The sequence below is a fragment of the Dermacentor variabilis genome, chromosome 10 (assembly GCF_050947875.1).
Source record: "Dermacentor variabilis isolate Ectoservices chromosome 10, ASM5094787v1, whole genome shotgun sequence".
Lineage (NCBI taxonomy): Eukaryota > Metazoa > Arthropoda > Arachnida > Ixodida > Ixodidae > Dermacentor > Dermacentor variabilis.
In genome coordinates this window covers 16,882,819-16,903,995 of record NC_134577.1, presented here as the reverse complement: position 1 = coordinate 16,903,995, position 21,177 = coordinate 16,882,819, and the positions used below count along the sequence as shown (strand labels likewise).

The following is a 21,177-nucleotide window of genomic DNA, read 5'->3' as shown; positions in this document are numbered from 1 at the left end:
TCACGGCACGTATTGTAATTCACGAATTGTCGCCGGTGAGTTATTGAGGTATGTACACTTGGAACGATTTCTGAGGATGACATCGGTTTCGAGACATGCGCCATCAGACTTGCGGTAAAAAGGCACTCTTGTTCCACTTACTTTTTTTTTAACAAGGCGCCATTTTATGCACTGAAGCACAAAAGTATCTGGAGTGCCCATGTGTTTCGTCGTACACTTTGAAACGGATATCTCGAAACTGGCGTCATCCTGAAAATTCGTTCCAAGTGAATAAGCCTTGCGTACTCACAGGCTGCAACCTGTACATGGCGATATGTTTCGTGATATATTTAGTTAACATTTTTATTAGTGACATTTTTTAGATTAGTCGATTATGCATAAATATGCACGAGAGGCAAGTAATGCCTCTTGTGCAAGTAATGCTCGTCTCTTAGAACAATCCAAGTTGAAGGGCTAGAATTCTTTACAAATTCTTTATAGGCTGAAAAAAAGCTGGAAAGAAATACCGCCGGTGTAATACGTACTTTCCTTTCATCTATTCTGACACTTAAAGAATATTGAAACAGGTTTTCGCTTGCAGAACCCCAAGAAAATTGTTTTAAATAGTTCTGATATAGCTGAAAAATGAAGTGTGCTTAACGCCAGTGGCGTTTAGAGAGCCTCATAAAAGCGGTGCGGGTCGTCTCACGGAATTGGGTTACCGCCAGCCCGTGTTGGTGAGCGTTCGCGGAGGGGCAGTAGGAGGTCGGTTGATTCATGCACATTTACTTAGCGTAATCGTGAAATTATGAAAGCTTGGGTCTTCAATTAGCAGTAGGAAAACAGCAGTAAGACCAACTATTACTGACGCGTAAGGTATATTCAAAGGGATGCTTCCTCCAAGCAGTGGTCATTCTCTAGTCAGCACTCTATTACTGAAGCGAACATATATCAAATGTCATCCAGTTTCCGCGTGGAACCCCTTCGGTGTTTCTTTAAAAAATTTCTACAGCTTGTTGCAACAGAGGGTAACGGCAACATCTGCGGACATATCCAAATCACTTTACGAGCCCAGTTTGTACTTTCCGTAACTTCGGCACTTATCATTTTATCTGGGGGCTACGACTCGGTAGCCACAGACGTGTTCGACTTGCTAAGTGCCATTTCCTGTGTAACACAGGCTCTGTTTCTCTTTCTCTCTCTCCCCTCCCACTGGGTTAAGCTGCTGAGTGCGCCGGCCGACCTCGCCGCCGCTGCTGCTTCCTCGGTCTCTCGTCACGTGGGACGTCTGTGGCGGGCAGCGTCCTTGATTCCACAGAAATATTGTCCAATTGATTCCCTTCTACCGCCAACATGCTAACATAGAAACTACAAAAAAAAAAGACCCGCCCGAATTTAATAGCAAAACTCAATAGCATACCCCGCAGCAAAACTCGATAACATTACTCGAAGCGCAAAACTCGAAGAACTCCTCAGCGGTGTTCGAGTTGACAATGAAGATTTCGCGTTCACTCATAACGAGTGCTTAGGTGTCGCCGGATTTTTAAAATATTACCTATTGTTTCGGCTTTGAATTCATTCTGCCATATTTATAGTAGACTACTAAACAACACCTTCTTCTCATTGCTCTATATTTAGGTAACTTTTGCTCTACAAAATATCTAGGTTTATTATTCTTACGTCTGCTGTTACTATGTTTACTTTCTACTCGCCGCGGTCGCTCAGTGGCTGTCACGCACTGCTGCTGAGCGCGAGGTCGAGGGCTCGATGCACGGCGACGGTGGGCCCCTGTATAGTTTCAGAACGTTCATTCATTGATTTATTCAACTATTTCGGAAAGTGCCCATGAGAAACCAAGACCTTGTTTGTGGTGCACCTGGAAAACCTAGAACTGAAAAAGAAAACAGGGAGAATGGGAAATCATAAGTTAGTCGTACGCCCAGAAAAAAAGTGCATTGTTCGGGTTAGGAAAAAAGTATGCTGCGCGAAGCCACAAGGTATGTTTTGCGCTTTACAAAAATCTTTACCCTCTCCGTTTCAGGAGAAATTTCGAGACCTACACCCGTCGAATCGTGCTATTTATATAACGTTTCGCTTCCTCCTTTGCCCTCACTTCTTATTGTTCTACCGTCCGCTTCCGGCCTGTTCCCTGTTGTGAGTATAGGTGCCAATATCTGCTGTCGTAATCACCATGGAACCACGGCAACCAGCGCCGTCAGACGTTCATGACGTCGCTCCTCGACCCCTCAGGTCCTGCAGGAGTGCGAGTCTTCGGTCGACTACTACCCGCCTTCCGCACCGCCGGCTGCCGAGCCGGGACCGGCCGAGCACTGCATCGAGTGTCTCGAGGAGCTCATCAAGCGCCGCCGCTCCGAGCGGCGTTACGACCGCGACGGCCAGGCCGAGATGCGAGTGACGGCTCGGTTCTTGGACGAGAGCCAGATACCCAGATCCCGAGGCGGTGGCTGCTGCCCCACCTGCGGCAACCCGATGTCCGGGCGCGCACGTGATTAGTGACGTTCTGCGCCCGCAGGCCGCTCGTCGCAGCGATTTCGCGGGGAGCCTGGGCGTCATCGTCGGCAAAATCGTCTGCGTCGACGTCACTGGTTCTGAGCCGTGTTCGAAGCCGGGGACGGCCTGCCGTTGGCGCCGTCTTTTCTAGAGCAGGCCGGTCGTCTTCCTCTGAGGTCTAGGGCATCGCGCAGATGGATGAGCCTGTTTTCCTCGAAGAAAATTTTTAAAAAGAAAATTCGCAGCTTTGGTTTATCTCAATACGGCGCCTGGTGTTTGTTTTTCTCTTTTTTTATGCCACTTCGTATCCGTTGGCCATATGCCTCAGAAGAGAGCTGTGATACGGCTCACGTTTCCATCCTCCTGACTTCAAGCGGAAGCCACGAAGGAACAAAGGCGAACTCAGCAGATGAACAAAAAATTCCTTGTCCAGTAAAGTTTCCTCGAATTACGAATTCGCTTTTGTGGAGACCAAAGTACGTGGTTTTGTGGATTTCTTCGTTAGTCAAGAGGGTATAACTACTAGCTTTCTTACTGGAAACTACCTCCGACCTTGTGAATTTGAAGCTGTCTTTCATGAATGTAACACTGATTGCAAGATGACCACATTGATTTAGCTTCCATTATTGTGTTTATCTTATGTACATTGGTTCAGTCTGGAGTAATTAATTTTGCTTTCGACTGTGAGAAAGTAAACGTGGTGCATTACTTGCGGAGATTAATGAAAAATTCCTCATTCTCTCACCCATGCAGCACAGGACGCTCACTAATGCGCGTATACGTCGCTTCCTACAAACGCGGCTTACCTTATATGTTATACGGCATGGGTGGCAGCGGACACTCTTCTACGCAGACCTTTCGGGTGACGCTGCAGATATTCCCCTTGTGGCAGACGACGGCCGACTCGTCCCGCTGAAGGCTGCACGCAGTACCAGGCACTGGAAGTTGAAATAATTCAGGATAAGCAGGCTCGAGCCTTCTCCACGAGAATCCTTCGCAGACGCGATTTGGAAACGTTTATGCGGTGTCTCGCTCCTAGCTCCACCGGTTGTGTAAGTCTGTATAATAAAGAGTTCTTGAAAGTGGGTAGAGCATGCAATGAAAGTCGAAATGCACGTGAAATTCCCACGATAGGAGCTGTGTGCTAACGTTTTACGTCAGGTCACTTTAATGTGCGAGGCCACAAATTCTGGAAAGCGATGGCGCTTGCAAGGTCGAAATAAGATTTTATTTTATGGTAATAGTTATCTATTTAGAGAATACTGCAAGCCATGAGGAGGCCCTAGCAGGAGTGAATATATATACACTCGACTAATGCACAAATACATGCAATTCAGATAGTTATGCAATAGATGCAGATAGATGCAATTTAGATACAGTTATTTAGATATAGTTATTAAGATATAGTTATGTGGAGAGAAAATATCTGTTATAAATCAAAGCGAGCTCTAGAAGAATTTTCAAATTTCCAATTCTCCGAATATCGCTTATTAAAGGTGTACTGACGTGATACCTAACCCAGCATATTTTCTGAGGTTTAGAGGTTAAGAATCTTCACTTAACGGTCAAAAGAATGAGTCGGAATTATCACGTCAGTACTCCTATAAGAGTTACCTCCTTCGCGACGATCCACTACTCCAGTCACTGGGTGGTTAGTTAGCCTCTAACCACGTGGCGCTTTCAGCGTGGCCAGTGGTGTGACGTAGAGCGGCCATGTGGACCCCATAATCTTTTTAGACGCCCAAGTGCAACTTTCGTGACCCACGTTGTCTTGATAGGTGTTATGGTGCGTCCCTTCATCGCATTCACCTGAATTTCGTTTACACAAGTCCCTATTTATTTAAAGTTCATTTGTTCAGCACGCCGTCATATCCCGCCTGCATTTGCAGTCGCTTTCCATCCTCAAGGGCTGTTTTGAGGAATGGTTTGAACGTGCGACGTGATACGCGACTTCAGCTGCGGGAGTTTCTTGAGTCGTAGCAATATCCGGAACCTGAACTGCCGTTCACTACAGCAGTTATAACGTTTCTGCGGGATACATCCCTCGATGACACCCTGTAAATAACTTTTCGTTTAGTGCATTTGTGTTAGCTGCGGGAGTTTCTTGAATCGTAGCAATATCCGGAACCTGAACTGCACTTCATTACAGCAGTTATAACGTTGCCGCGGGATACATTCCTCGATGACACCCTGTAAATAACTTTTCGTTTAGTGCATTTGTGTTAGCATATGTGTTAGTGCGTGTGTTTTCCTTGTTCTTTTTTTGATCCGCTCCCTTTCTTAATTGCCTCGCCACCTCTCTTGCAGTAGCATGTCAGGTCTGCTGCCAGGCTAGCCTATATATATCGACTTATATAGGGATATTTACTATAGTTTTACAATGTGCCAGTGTTCCAGCTCACTTCTGTGCGGAATTTCGATAAGGCACAAGCAACGATACGTAAATATCTTCACCGCAAACGAATATCCGCCTTCCAGCACATAGTTCTTTTATTAAAGCGAAGATTTCTTTGTCTTCCGCCCGGCGTTTGTCGCGTCTGCCCGGTCAGTTTCTCGCATAGTAAAGTGGATCGATCACGACGACGGCGTAATCTGCGGTTATGTGGGTTAACTATTGTGGGATCGCGTGATATAGTCACTGTGTATCACGGCACTCTATCCCTATATGTAGAGTGCTTGTTCTTCTTTCTTCGGGAACGTGGTTACGGCGCCTTTCAACAGAATTTCATCATCATCAGCAACAGCAGCATCAGCAGCCTGGCTACGCCCACTGCAGGGCAAAGGCCTCTCCCATATTTCGCCAACTACCCCGGTCATGCGCTATTTGTGGCTATGTTGTCCCTGCAAACTTCTTAATCTCATCCGTCCACCTAGCTTTCTGCCGCCCCCTTCTACGCTTCCCTTCTCTTGGAATCCAGTCCATAACCCTTAATGACCATCGGTTATCTTCCCTCCTCATTACATGTCCTGCCCAGGCTCCTTTCTTTTTCTTGATTTCAACTAAGATGTCAGTAACTCGCGTTTGTTCCCTCACCCAATCTGCTCTTTTCTTATCCCTTAACGTTACACCCATCATTCTTCTTTCCATAGCTCGTTGCGTCGTCCTCAATTTAAGCAGAACCCTTTTCCTAAGCCTCCATGTTTCTGCCCCGTAAGTGAGTACTGGCAAGACACAGCTGTTAAACATTTTTCTCTTGAGGGATAATGGCAACCTGATGTTCATGATCTGAGAATGCCTGCCAAACGCACCCCAGCCCATTCTTATTCTTCTGATTATTTCAGTCTCATGATCCGGATCCGCGGTCACTACCTGTCCTAAGTAGATGTATTCCCTCACCACTACCAGTGCCTCGCTACCTATCGTAAACTGCTGTTCTCTTCCGAGGCTGTTAAACATTACTTTAGTTTTCTGTATTTGCTAGACCCACCCTTCTGCTTGGCCTGTCCAGGTCAGTGAGCATGCATTGCAATTCGTTCCCTGAGTTACTAAGCAAGGCAATATCATCAGCGAATCGCAAGTTACTAAGGTATTCTCAACTTTAATGAAAGAGTCCCTACAGCTTGCGTCACTCGCCTGTCGCCGCAAGTTTTCTCGCCTTTGTCTCTTCCAGAAAGTATACTACAGTCCCACCCTACACAACGACCGTATTCTTCCTCCATCACACATTTCCCCTCGTTTCGATCATGCACAAAAGATGGGAATAATGTCGTGCTTAACGCGAACATATTATCAATCATTTGTACCCTGCACCTCACAGGACTGGAGCCACCTTCCGAGATCAGTCACGTCCACTGCTCACTGTTCCCAGTTTCATAATCTTTTATACACAAGTGTCTTCCACTGTAAGTAACCAAATATGTAATTATATTTGTTATCGGTCAATTGCTTGAATTTTTCTTGCTTCCCGCTGTTATTTCATCTTTTTAGCTAACATTGTATTAACAGAAAAAAACTTGTATCGGTGTAATTTTTCCCGTATGTCCCACTCCCCTCTGTAATGCATCTGGCCCTGAGGGTAATACTAATAAATAAATAAATAAATAAATAAATAAATAAATAAATAAATAAATAAATAAATAAATAAATAAATAAATATCCCAAATTCTTCCGAGTCCAGGTCTCTGAATACCTCCTGTAAACACGCTGTGAATAGCATCGAAGAGATCGCATCTCCATGCCTGACGCCGTTCTTTATTGGGATTGTCGTGCTTTCTTTATGGAGGGCTACAGTGGCTGTGGAGCCACTATAGATATCTTTCAGTGTTTTTACATATGGCTCGTCTACACCCTGATTCCGTAATGCCTGCGTGACTGCTGAGATTTCAAATGAATCAAACGCTTTCTCGTAATCAATTAAATCTATATATATGGATTGGTTATATTCTGCCCATTTCTCTGTCACCTGATTGATAGTATGAATATGGTCTGTTGTTGAGTAGCCTTTACGAAATGCTGCCTGGTCCATCAGTTGACAGAAGTCTAAGGTGTCCCTGAACAGAACTTCATCGTGTTTCAAAGAACACGCCGTATTTCACAGTCATTATCGATGGTGGCTACACTAGATCTTAATCTCGCCCCGGTTAAATAGGTTCCATCTATATTCGGAAAATGTTTTGTAAAGATTTCTCCTGACTTAATTGAAATGACGTTTCACATTAAGTCACAAAATGCACGGAGCGCCGCCCCATATATTCTAATTTTCTACTTTTGAATTCACACAAAAATAACTACGTGAAATTTCTTGGACATAGCCACTGTCAGCGGAAGAGTGTTCCTCATAATTGTATTTAATATCTGGAACATGATTTTACACACTTGTAACTGGAACCATGTTTAGTTTTCTGGGACATTGTTCCACATACTTGTCACCTATTGGAACCTGAGCGGAACATCGTTCCATTTAAGTGAGTGGAAAATACTTCAAAAAAATGTCCTGCTTATAGTTGGAAGCGAAGTGGAGCGAGATTGCTCGTGTAATTCCTAAATACAGTTCCACATCAAGGTAAAGTGTAACAAGTTGTCGCTATTTATTTTTGGCCGTCGAGAGTACACCTGCAGAAAGAAGGTTAAATTGTTTTAACCTAATAGTTGTACTAATCGATCAATTATTTATAGATTTGTTAAACGACCTACACCTAAATCTGTACTCGAGCATATCAATAGCGAACCTATGGGCTTCGCCTTAAGTTTCCCGCCCTTCAATCATCCTTTTGAGCCAACAATATATATATATATATATATATATATATATATATATATATATATATATATATATATATATATATATATATATATATATATATTGTAGTGGGTAATATGCAAGTGGCACTGTAGTTGTAGTGGGTAATATGCATGTGGCACTGTGCGGACTGCCACCGCTGCGGCGCGAGACACGAGCGCGGGTTGTTGATGCGAAGCGCTAGGACTCGTGATCTAGAGCTACCTGCGATCCCTCGAACGAGCTACAATAAACCCCATTTCATTTGGTGGAGGTGCGGGGTAACCTCGAAAACTGGAACTCCGAAGCCGGACGCTACCGACTGCTGCGACCATGCCTGACGAAACCACCCAGGAAGATGCACCACAGCCTCCGACGGTCATCGTTTCCGGTGCATTGCGCCAGCGTGATCCTGCCATCTTTAGCGGCACCGATGATCATGACGTGGAGGATTGGTTGTCATCTTACGAAAGGGTGAGCCAGCATAACAAGTGGGACGACGTCACGAAGTTGCACAATGTGCTGTTTTACTTAACCGGCGTCGCGAACCTCTGGTTCCGAAACCACGAACACGATTTCACAACGTGGAGCAGATTCAAGACAAGTTTCACAGAAGTGTTCGGGCGCCCCGCTGTGCGCAAGCTTCGCGCAGAACAACGCTTACGGGGGCGCGCGCAACATCATGGTGAAACGTTCACAAGTTACATCGAAGATGTCATTGACCTGTGTAAGCGCGTGAATCCGTCAATGGCGGAACAGGACAAGATAAAACACATTATGAAAGGCATTGATGAGGACGCATTTCAAATGTTGCTAGCGAAGGATCCGCGTACCGTGGCCGAAGTTATCAACTTGTGCCAAAGTTTTGACGAGCTACGGAAACAACGCATCTTAGCTCGGCGCCCACCGCCTACGGAAGATTCGTTAGCAGCATTGGTTATTGGCGACAACCACACAACTTTGCTGACGCAAATAAAAGAATTTGTGCGCGAGGAGGTCGCGCGCCAGCTCTCGATTTTGCCGACCACGGAGAAGCCTTCTCAATATTTGGCTCCAGCGATCCGACAGGTAATTCAAGAGCAAGTGACCGAAGCTCTTCCACCTCCGTGTCAGCCGGCTCTCGTGGCCGCGCCTCTGACGTATGCTGAAGCCGCTGCACGGGCGCCTCGTCTGCCGGGATTCTCGCCTCCGCCTTCAGCGCCTCCCCAGCCGGTGTTCTCTCATCTGCCCTCGCCTCGCCAGCAGGTCGCTCCCTTTTTCAGCGCACAGCAGCAAGGCACAAATCCTTGGCGCACTCCTGACAACCGCCCAATATGCTATGCCTGCGGTACACCGGGACATGTAGCGCGCTTCTGCCGCCGGCGCTTGCCGGCCTTCGTGGGCACCGCGCGACCACCCAGCTCCGGCTTCCGACCATACCGTATGCCTCAGCGACCACCACCGGAAGTCTACGCTGCTGATGACATACCAGCACCGCAGTCACAGCTCTACAATACTCGTCGCTCGCCTTCCCCTCGTCGGCGCTCACTCTCACCCATGCGTCGTAGGCCCAGTGCCAGTACTACTGAGGCGGAAAACTGATTTCCGCAGTTCCTGAGGCACGAACTGCGTCATCGTCGGAACATCAAAGTCCTCGTTTTTCCCCCGCTAACGTTATTGAAGTGTCTGTTGATGGCATCAAATGTCTTGCGCTCGTCGATACAGGTGCTGCTGTATCTGTGATTAGTGAGAAACTTTGCCGTGCATTACGGAAAGTGACCATGATGCCTTCGGTATTATTGCTTAGAACAGCCAGTGCACAACAAGTTCAGCCAGTCGCTATGTGCACTGCCAGGGTGTTGATTCGAGACATTTTGTATTCGATTGATTTCTTTGTGCTAACTTGTTGCTCCCACGATGTGATTCTCGGTTGGGATTTTCTGTCGCGCCATCACGCCGTCATCGACTGTGCACGTGCTGAGGTTCAGTTCTCCGTTCTGTGCGATTTGCCGTCTCACGACTTTCAAGTTCATGATGTTACCAGGATCTGTGTAGCTTCAGATACTGACCTTCCCCCTCACAGCGCGGTATTTGTCCCTCTTTCATGCGCATCGCTTGCCGAAGCGACGGTCATGTTTTCACCCGCTGCCGTCTTCATTCGCCGCCTACCTATATTGTTGCCTTTCGCCCTCCTCACAATTCACCATGGGGCTGCAGCAATTCTGATTTCTAACCCAAATTCGTACACTTTGGCTTTGCACTGTGGCGAGACTATTGGTACCATCCCGACTGTGGACGCTGACGTTATTGTGCATTTCCCTGTTCCCGACGACGTGGATACTGCCAACGTAACAGCACTGGCACCCCATGTGCCATCTACCGAGTACCACCGGATGTTTTTTGTCGCTCTATTGCCGATGACCTCGAGCCGACACAACGTGAGCGGCTTCTTACTCTTTTAAATGATTTTCACGCCTCTTTTGACTGCAACCAAGCATCATTAGGCCGCACCAGTACCGTCTCTCACCACATTGATACGGGACACCACGCACCATTACGCCAGCGTCCGTACCGCGTGTCATCCACCGAGCGTCGTGTCATCGCCGAGCAAGTTGAAGACATGCTTGAACGTGGTGTTATCAAGCCATCCTGCAGTCCTTGGTCATCTCCTGTAGTACTCATTAAGAAAAAAGATGGCTCGATTCGTTTCTGTGTGGACTATCGTCGCCTCAACAAGATTACACGAAAAGATGTCTATCCTCTACCGCGCATAGATGACGCCCTGGATTGTCTTCATGGTGCCGAATTCTTTTCTTCTTTGGACTTGCGATCGGGCTATTGGCAAGTGCCAGTGGCTGAATCCGACCGCTCGAAGACAGCTTTTATTACGCCTGATGGCCTGTATGAGTTTACAGTAATGCCATTCGGCCTCTGCAATGCACCCGCGACATTCGAAAGGATGATGGACAATCTTCTACGAGGCCTCAAATGGAAGACGTGTTTGTGTTATTTAGACGACGTGGTAGTTTTCTCCCCTGATTTCACCACTCACCTCTCTCGTCTACGCGAAGTCCTTACTTGCCTTACCACCGCCGGCCTTCAACTTAACTTGAAAAAGTGCCGCTTCGGAGCCCGCCAGCTGACCATACTTGGCCATGTCGTGTCCAAAGACGGCGTCCTTCCCGACCCTGACAAACTTCGTGCTGTCGCAGAATTTCCGCGGCCGACTACAGTGAAAGAGCTCCGCAGTTTCGTCGGTCTTTGCTCTTATTTTCGCCGCTTTGTGCGCAATTTTGCCTGCATCATCGCTCCCCTGACGAAGCTCCTGGCTGGCTCTGGTGACCTTCGCGACTGGACTCCGGCATGTGACCAAGCCTTCACCACTTTGCGCCGTCGGCTTACCTCACCGCCTGTTCTACGCCACTACGACCCGAGTGCACCGACTGAAGTTCATACCGTCGCCAGCGGCGTTGGTCTTGGGGCCGTCCTTGCACAACGGAAGCCTGGCTTTCCAGAATATGTGGTTGCATATGCGAGTCGTGCTCTCACGAAGGCAGAATCCAATTATTCTGTCACGGAAAAAGAATGTTTAGCTATAGTTTGGGCCTTAAACAAATTTCGCCCTTACTTGTATGGCCGTCCGTTCGACGTTGTGACAGACCACCACGCGCTCTGCTGGCTTGCGTCACTGAAAGACCCGTCGGGGCGTCTTGGACGTTGGGCTCTTCGGATCCAAGAATTTGACATTCGCGTCATTTATCGATCCGGGCGCCAACATTCTGATGCAGATGCGCTCTCCCGTGCGCCCATGCGATCCGACGAAAGGCCACCTTCACCCATAGAGTGCCCGGTTGCTACGCTTGCCGTTAGTGACATGCCGTCTGAACAGAGAAAAGATCCGTGGATTGTGTCTCTTATTGACGTTCTTAGCAGTTCTTCAACGTCTACATGCCCTCGAGCCATTCGTCGCCAAGCCACCCACTTCGTGCTACGGGACGCCATCTTGTACCGCCGAAACTATCAGCCCGACGGTCGCAAATGGCTGCTAGTCATCCCTCGCCATTTGCGTTCCGACGTATGCACGTATTTCCATGCAGACCCACAACAAGCTCATGCTGGCGTCCTGAAAACCTACGAGCGGCTCCGCCAGCGGTACTACTGGCGCGGCATGTATTCTTATGTCCGCAAATACATTCGGTCATGTGCAGCCTGTCAGCGACGCAAGACATCTTCTCATACGACAGGCCCTCTGCAACCTTTACCTTGTCCTGCACGTCCTTTTGATCGGGTTGGCATCGACCTTTATGGGCCTCTTCCATGCAGTGCTACCGGCAATCGTTGGATAATTGTCGCAGTAGACCACCTGACAAGATATGCTGAAACTGCTGCACTTGCTTCGGCTGCTGCTCGCGACGTCGCCGCATTCATCTTACGGCATTTCGTCTTACGGCACGGCGCACCGCGAGAACTGCTCAGTGACCGAGGCCGTGTCTTCTTGTCCGAAGTTATTAATGAGCTCCTCGCCGCGTGCCGCACTATTCACCGCACCACGACGGCGTATCACCCACAAACTAACGGTCTAACGGAACGATTCAACCGCACCCTTGGGGACATGCTCACCATGTATGTTGCGTCGGATCATTCCAATTGGGACGATGTCCTCCCTTTTGTGACGTACGCATACAATACCGCCGTTCAGGCTACCACAGGCTTCTCACCATTTTTCCTTCTTTATGGTCGTGAACCATCCACTACCCTCGACACCGTACTACCATATCACCCGGATGCCTCTGAATTCACCCCTCTTTCCGAAGTTGCTCGCCATGCTGAAGAGTGCCGCCAACTTGCTCGCTCGTTCACGTCGGATACCCAAGGAATCCACAAAGATCGCCACGACAACGATCAGCCCACGCAGTCCTTCGCCGTGGACTCTCACGTCTGGCTTCGGCTGCCCTTCCAAGCTCCAGGCCTTAGCCCAAAGCTTGCTCCAAAATATCAAGGTCCGTACCGGATCGTCGCGTGTACTTCGCCTGTGAATTATGTGGTCGAACCGGTGACGCCATCTCCGGACAAACGCCGCCGTGGCCGCGAGACTGTTCATGTCAGCCGCCTGAAGCCGTACCACGACCCCCTTATCGTATCATCGCCTTAGGTCGCCAGGATGGCTCCTCTTCGCCCCGGGGGAAGTTGTAGTGGGTAATATGCAAGTGGCACTGTAGTTGTAGTGGGTAATATGCATGTGGCACTGTGCGGACTGCCACCGCTGCGGCGCGAGACACGAGCGCGGGTTGTTGATGCGAAGCGCTAGGACTCGTGATCTAGAGCTACCTGCGATCCCTCGAACGAGCTACAATAAACCCCATTTCAATATATATATATATATAGAATGTGTGTGTGTGTGGAACTGGTCGCTATGCTTCGAAGGATTGGTTACTTACCCGCGACGTGGGAGCACCTTCTACAGCAATACTTCCTTGACCCAACAATGGGCGTCCTCATTTTTTCTCGGTCGCTGACGCAAGGCAGAGCAAAGCATTGGAGGCACGGAAAGAGCGTCGCTTCCTCTTCGGTGCCAATGTCGTAGAAGACGGAGTAGTTTGCTCGGTCCTCCTCGCAAGCCTCGCTCAAGGATACAACCGTAACCGCTAGTGCCAACCAGAATGGTTGTTGCATGATGACTAGCTATTTTAACACTGAATTGTGAAAGAGCTCACTTGTCTAAGCACGGAATATTGAGTTTCACACTCGCATGCTAGTTGCTCATTAAAAACCTCTCACAATAGTATGCAAGTGAAGGGAGTGCAGGCGGCAATGATGCCTGCTTAAAGAAAGCAATTTTCTCATAAAAGTAATATTTAACCGTTGAAATATATCACCGAACACGTGCTTAGAAAAAGATGTATTCGAACGTTAGCATACATTGCTGGATATATCGTAATAAAACTTTTCTTTTTTTTCTCAAACAAAAGGTTCGTTGCCAATTTTGTTTTAGTGAAAACATTGACTCTTGCGTTTACATGGAGAAATGCAAATTTCATGGCTTTTATGGTCCTCATCGCGCGTATACGTGCGACTGGGAAGATGTGGGAGATTTAGCTGCAGTACGAATGGCAAGTGTTTATTGTTTGTACGTGAATGTCGGACAGCTGTGCCGAGTTCGTACTTAAGTAGGAACAGAAATTCTGCAAATGAAGAATCTTATATACAGAGGCTGCAAGCTGCCAGCTGGTGCTGCGGCGTCATCTCTAAGCAGTATATGATCGCGCAGGCAAGCAACTGTAATATCGACGAAGAGCTGAATTCTATGCGTTCATCCGCGCTTTCCACATGCGGTGGCACTGTTTTATGTGTCGATCTTTTTCTGACGGCTGAAGTTTGCGCCCAAGAGCGCACTGCGAAGTTTGAGCTGTGCGAATGTCGGTGACATTGTTCAAGTTCTGACAAAAATACAAGAAACTTAACGCGCCGCAGATTTAAATTTTTTATGACTTAGACAGGTAATGTAGGACAGAAGACTAGATGTAAAACTCTCCCGCACCACTAGCAGTCGGGGAAATTTGTTGCCGACAGCTGTTCACGACCGTAGATCAAGGTTTTCTACTAACGCTAGCGCGAGCTCCCATGGTCGATTCCGGCAGCAGTAGATTATTACCAGCATATATTTTTTCTGCTTGTCTTTAACGGTGGTTAACGTTGATATTTGTGTGACTGTAAGAAAAATAAATTAGAAGCGTTGAATTTGTGATCAATTGTATTGAATGTCGTAGTGAGCCTTGTGTCTGCTTGGAAACGTTTACTGCGTTTCCATAATTTCTTCCCACATTTCATAACATCATAGGTTGAGCTCGTTCTAAAACTAGTGAATTCAATTCGTCCTTAATTTCAGCTGTCTAAAACTGCTTCTCGTAAAGTAATATTGCTGCCAGGTGACTCCGGATCAAACTGTGTGTGCTAACGTTAAAACACTCAAATACACTCTCCTCGTGAAAAATGGCGGGGCTACTCGATACGCAATGAAATCTGCAGCATGATTACGTTCCAATAATCAGCCAGGACGTCTGGTGCTCGTATTTATTGCGTTTATACTCGACGACTACTTCGAAATGAAATTGCAAGTACGGAATCAGCCGTGCACATCATATAGGATGTGCAAATTCTCGCACATCATTCGAAGATAGCTTAAGTTTTCGTTCTAACTTTTGTTTCTCTTTCGTCGCACGTTCCGCTCCTTGAGTGAGACACTCACCATGAACAGCCACTATCAAAAAGTTGACGAATTGGAATATCTGAGAAAACGCTCAGTTTCCGAACTGTTAGGAACCATAGACAGTAAAACGTTCAGTAAAACGTTTTTCGCATACACTAATACTTGCTGGCAATTCAAATACCAGGCTACATGCCTCGGCTGGAGAAATATTAAGCTTTTCTTTTGCAGATCTCGCGGCGTGTAAATATTTCACGCCTGTTGTAAGCGGATTATTATTATTTATTTTGAACACATATACACAGTTAACAGGAAAGGGAAAGCGAGGAGCAGGCTGGCAACTGCCACCGGAAGGGGCACAACGCCTGCCTACTCTTCTGAAGGGAGGTGACAGCAGCACGGAAATGGAAGATAGGAAGGAGGCGAGGAAAGAGGAAAGGAAGCGCAACAGGACAAATCTAAAGACTAAGTTAGCTGTAAGCGGGACGATGAGACGAAGGACACGACTGAAACATTACGTCATTTATTCATAACGGGCAAAATACGGCATTACGAGAACAGCCGAGTGAAGGTCGGTGTTCCAGTGAGAAGCTGCACACCACGTGAACACGTACACACATAGCGGCGACGAGAGCCAGTTCACAGTTTATGCTTGTGATACATATTTCTATCATATCGTCAACGCTTGAACAACACGGCAAAGTAGTTTGGGACAAGACCGACGTGATGTCATTGTTCCCTCCAATGAATACATAACCACGCAGACAATACATCCGAACACACGCGCAAGACATGCGATGACATATGCACCGTAGTGTTTTTTTTTTCTGTGAGCTTCTCAAACGACATCGTAATGGTACATTGAAGTATGGTATTTACATTGATGTGTCTGGATATTTCATAAGCTCGAGAGGAACGCGTTTTGAAAAGGGTTTCGGAAGATGACTTGTCACCTTCGCAAATATCTAGTAGCAATCATATTTGCTTCCCCTGTGTCTTTAGATTCATAGTTACATTGAGAGGCGAAATGAAAGTATAGAACGAGGAAAGAATATCAAATTCATAGATAACAGGTAGCTTGAACACTACGTACCTAGACTAGCATGGACTATAGAGTAATGATTGGTTTTGTTAGTGCAAGCAGAATTTTCCAGAGCTTCATTTAGTGCCTGGTTCGTTCCATCATCTATACGACAACAGTTTAGCTGAATAATAATGCGCTAACTGTCTCGGGACGTTCGCTATTAGCAATTATTCTGTTAAGTTAACATCAACGGTAATGCTTCAGTGCAAAATTTTGCTTTATTTTGGCTGCGTTGTTCGTAACACGCTGTCACCATGCCGAACGCGTCAGAGCATGAATGTCACCTGAGCATACGTAGACTTACTGCCTGTAAACATTATAGGAGCTTCCGCAAGTGGTATTTGTCAGGAAAGTTCGAAAATTTTTGCGTATTTTAATCATACCTTGCAGCCACATTGAGGAAGCTTTGTAAACGACCTATCAAGAACATAACTTGAAATAAGTGCCCACTTCTGAGTGCATCACCTTTTAGGGAGAAATTTATGTAGTTCAACGCACATAGTTTCTCTTGCTGTAAGTTCAAAGAACAAGCAATTTCGAGAGTTTAGCAAGCTAGGTGTAGAGATCTTCAAACAAATGATTGATTCAAGTATGCTAAGAGACCTTCAGAAAAAGCGTGCGTCAAGTCGAATTGTGCTACGTTCTCTTTTACCACCACCATGTTAAACCATACAAACAAAGGGACACAAGAAAAAAGAAACACGAGTTTCCTCGCGTTATTTAGTGTCTCTAACTTTTGTGCACGTAACTACAAATGACGATTGAATTATTTCAAAGATACTCCTACGAGACACAACTACATTTACGGCAAAGCTATGTATTCACCTGCTGCGTAAATCGGAGCAAGTTCCTTCACAAAAATTGGAAGTCAAAAGAGATCTCCGTAACTATGGCGACTTGGAAACGCCATCATCCAGTATTCCTATCTGTACGATAACCTGCCGCCTTGAAGGAGACTACGTGATCTAATTTATATTCTATTGCGGGCATTCGCCACCCAAGAAAACACGCTGTAAGAGAAATCGGTCGCGATTTTTCTTTCCGCGCAGTAGTTCCTAAAATGAACGAACTTCTCCATTCTATATAGAACACTTGAAGCGTATTGTACTTTGGGTGCTCGATATTGAGTCTAAGGCTAAATTGCCCGCCTCGTGTTTTGAAAGCTGTGTTCGCGAGTTCGTACAAGGACGAGCGGCTACGGTGTGACTACAAGTTATGAATGTCCGAGAAAAACCACAGCGCTTGAAAAGGTGAAGAACAAAAAAAAAAAAACAAGAGGAAGTGATGCTGGGAAACGAGGGCCTATATACCTATCTAAGGACATGATACGGGATTCTACGTAGCGCCCTGTGCATAAAAATTGCCAATTTCAAACGACGAAGTGGCATCTTCAGCGTAACTGTAACACTGCCCTGGTTGGAGTTTTACGATACGCACGTGCGAGATAAGGAAAGTCTGCATGCGCTTGTTTATGTCTGTGTGCCGCCTGCTTTAACTAAGATTCCATATTTTCGAAGAATGCGCAGTCGAAATGAATATTCATTATGAAGGGTGGGGCGAATTTTTGATGACGGCAAACGTCATTGTATTGAATCAGAACTTAGCTGTTGTTCAAAGGTTGGCGCTTTCAATGCTTGGTCTAGGCCACATGTTGTTAGCTAAAAAATATGACAACATCAGTGCCCAAGGCATGTCCATTAACTATGAATCCTGCATCTTTCCAGGGTTTACGCATATTTATCCCCAAAGTTTGCCATGAAAAATAAACATGGGTGTTTAATGTGGTTTTGTTTTGTGGCGCAATAAACGGTTTCTGGGAAAAAAAGAATTACAGAACATCAATGCAGTTACCCTGAAGCCAAGAGCGATATCTCAAAACTAGCGCTAGGTATTGACAGAATAACTATTCTAGTCCAAATTTGTTTGTTTTAGCGCTTTGTCAGTGAGATGAACATTTATGCGATCACATTATCATCGTCATCGGCCGCGAGAAAATCATAGAATCGAGGGAAAATAATATTGTCGTTATACCGACCCTTGTCTCACAGCTTCGAATGACTGGCAAGTTCAGAATTATGTGCGGTCTGAATTTTGAAATGCAAAATTTTCCCAGACGCAAAATGTTAGGAAGTTATTCAGGTGTATTTATAATTAGATAATAATTAGCTGAAACTAAAATGATCATCACATCTTCACAAGTTTGCTGAGATCCGCCGAAGACACGACATTAGCAATTCCACTTCAACGAAACGGGAACTGCTTCATCATAGCAAGCGGTACACAATGGATTAAATATTTTGTGACGTGATAACATCTTGGGTGATTGTAAGACAACAATATTTTGTCAATGTCACTTTTAACTCAGACTTCGCACAGCAGCAAAACACCCCAACTGATGAAGAATGATTGGCATAACTTTCTGATACTTAAACTTACCGAGCTTCTTTTCTCCTATAACTGAAGTTCTGTTTGTAGTGTACTATAACTCTGATATAAGGTCATGTAATTCCATTCGTAAAGAAAGGTCGTAAAACAGCGAGAAACAGTGATTTAACGCCGCGAGAGCGAAGCCTTCTAGTTTACACTGTTTCAAGTATTTTAAAACAGCGCAAACAACGGTCTTCTTTTTCCCTACTGCTGCAGGCGTAAAGTTCTCTGGGCTATTGTTTTTGCTTCTAATAAAATTACTCAAGCAGACGTTTTGAAAAAGGAGGTGTATTTTCAAGGCTTCGTTTCATGGCGCCATTTTTCAAACTGCCAGTTAACTGTAGATTTAAGCTTATGCGACAAAACAAGCACGCTGAACAGAAGTTTCGGCGCGTTTGCTGTTTGCCATTTATCGACTGTAAAGGAGTACTAAAAAACAATAATTATTAGATTTTAACAGACTTCGATATATGCTTTCATCCGTTCGTTCGTCCGTGGTTATGAGACCCGTCAAATGGCGTGGACAGGACCAGGTACGCTACAGAGGGCTGGCTACAAGCCATACACGCTACAAGCACATACACGACTCACAGTTATACATCATTTACAGCGAATGGGGCTGAACGCGACACCAGGTACTCATATATAGACAACAAAAGTATAGCACATGCAGCGTAGTGTCGTTTACAGAAGTCAAGGATCACATGTGTAAACGCACACTTACAGAATATTAGCAGACACTAGAAGGTACGTGTGACACCGAATATCATGTTAAGAAAGAAGGTCAGCCTCGTGTAATAGCGTCTGAAATGCTCTGTCAGCCACGCTTACAAGCGTTAAACTTTAACAGAGAAAACCATGCTCACAATGGTGTATATGGAGTGCATGCAAAAATAAGCAGGGTGGTCCGCGAAAAATGCAGCCTCTTTGAGAACTTACGCAAGGCTACTGCGTTTGAGCATTTCATCCCTGTGGCTTAGCGTGAACGAGCGTATGGGTAGATAAGCTTAACGAGAAACGTTTTTCAACCCTACTTTTTCAGTTAACCCAGGTTTTGACACCTGCTATGCCGCTTACGGCGTGTATATGTTACCCCGGGAATTTATTACAATATACATTCAATGTTGCCACTCTATATAGCTTTCTTTGCTGGTCAATCATAGTTGACCATTAGCTTTTCATTACCTTTTCATGTGGGTTTCGTTTCTTTTCTCTTGCGGGATACACAAGTGAACACGCCATGCGTGACCGCCATCTTGGCACTTCGCAACATCGGCACATTAATTTTCTATTCGCATTTTTATCTACGATGGCAGAGATAAGTATTTCCTATCCATAGTTTCATGACGTGCAAAACGATTGAGTATCACAGAATTCTCACAGCTAACCTTCAGGAATGGATGTTCTACCTACTGTGCTTTGCAACGGAGCTGATATCAGATTGATACTTTACCAGGCAAATCATTCGCGAGACATTGAAATCTGATGTTCGAGCTCTTAATCAAGATCGGTGTTAACTAATTTCTAATCAATCATTCGTGATCTTTTTATAGCTAAGTATTGAAAGAGAGGAAAAAAAGGACAAATACTTTTTTGTAAAACCAAGGACGCTATCAATACTGTGAGGTTTATCGGCAATAAAACATGAGTTTCAATTGACTAAATAAATCCACCTTATGTTTTCGATGAGAACCGCTTAATACGACCCCTGGAAATCTCATTGTAGTTACTGCAACACTGCAAGTACTCGATGAACTAGTATACCACTTTGACTATGCTAGCAGAATAGGCTAGTCGATGCAGCAGAAGACAAGAATATGATGCTGAAGATATCGGAACAAGAGCACCTCATCTTCTTCAGCTAATGCACTTCTATATATTGACACACGTTCTGCTACAGATGCTGCTGCAAAGAAAAAAAAATGATATTGGGACTGTTATCATAAAGCACCAACAGCAAAATACTTCCGAAGAAAGAACGTACGTTTATCAAATGAAAAATAAGTGTCACAGCTGTTTATTCTGGTGAGGGCATTTGGCAGTAGAAGTGGCAAAAGAAAGGGCATCGCTGTTATAGCTTTAATGGCCAGCCTCACACCTGTTCAAGCTCGTGGTAATGCCTCTCTTATAAGATGGTCATTCTGATTGCACGCGTAAAACACGCTAGCCTTAAGGCCCGAACTTCTCACAACACAATGACGTGGACAATGCCTTCGAACTTTCTGAATATCACCCAACACATATCCTTCTCTGAAAACACTTTAGGTGTCTTCACAGATGTAATCTTTTGTCGGCTTTGACAAGTTTAAGCTTCTGACAGCTCACACGAAACCTTTGTAATAATACTCTTGTATTCTGCATAAGGCCATACATACGCTATAGAAATGCCGGTAGGGTTTAACGAGCACCAGCCTGTTACTGTCACGGAAGGCTGTACGCATCAGCCCTGAAAGAGCCAGTGTGGCTGGTAGGACCTGACAGTGTCAAAAATAGAAAATAAATTACGTTTGTGTTAACTCTATATGACAAATTGTCACGGAGCCAATTATGCACACTTGGTAACGTGCACTGCATCTGATAATCGTCGTTTGATACAGGTATTTCCATAAAGCTGAAGACTATATTGTAGGAAACTTCGTGCAATGCCATAAGGAGATCGAAGAACCTAATTGTGCGTATAAGAAAATTATGACGCATATGTCAGCGTACGACTCGGTGATGGCAACAACACTGTAATTTTGTTTCGAGAGCATCGCTTATCGCATTAGAAATAA

At 45.6% G+C, this 21,177-nt stretch overlaps 1 protein-coding gene and 1 long non-coding RNA gene across 2 annotated transcripts in view; one reads left to right on the top strand and one right to left on the bottom strand.

Moving 5' to 3' along the window:
* Positions 1-21,177, top strand: part of LOC142560021 (putative peptidoglycan muropeptide transporter SLC46) — a 124,938-nt gene that overhangs the window by 69,118 nt on the left and 34,643 nt on the right. The window lies entirely within an intron of this gene.
* LOC142559446 (uncharacterized) lies at positions 1,782-13,478 on the bottom strand. The gene is made up of 3 exons (XR_012823114.1): positions 13,127-13,478; positions 3,297-3,428; positions 1,782-1,870 (listed from the first exon to the last, which is right to left on the bottom strand). It is a non-coding gene; the product is annotated as an uncharacterized LOC142559446 (long non-coding RNA).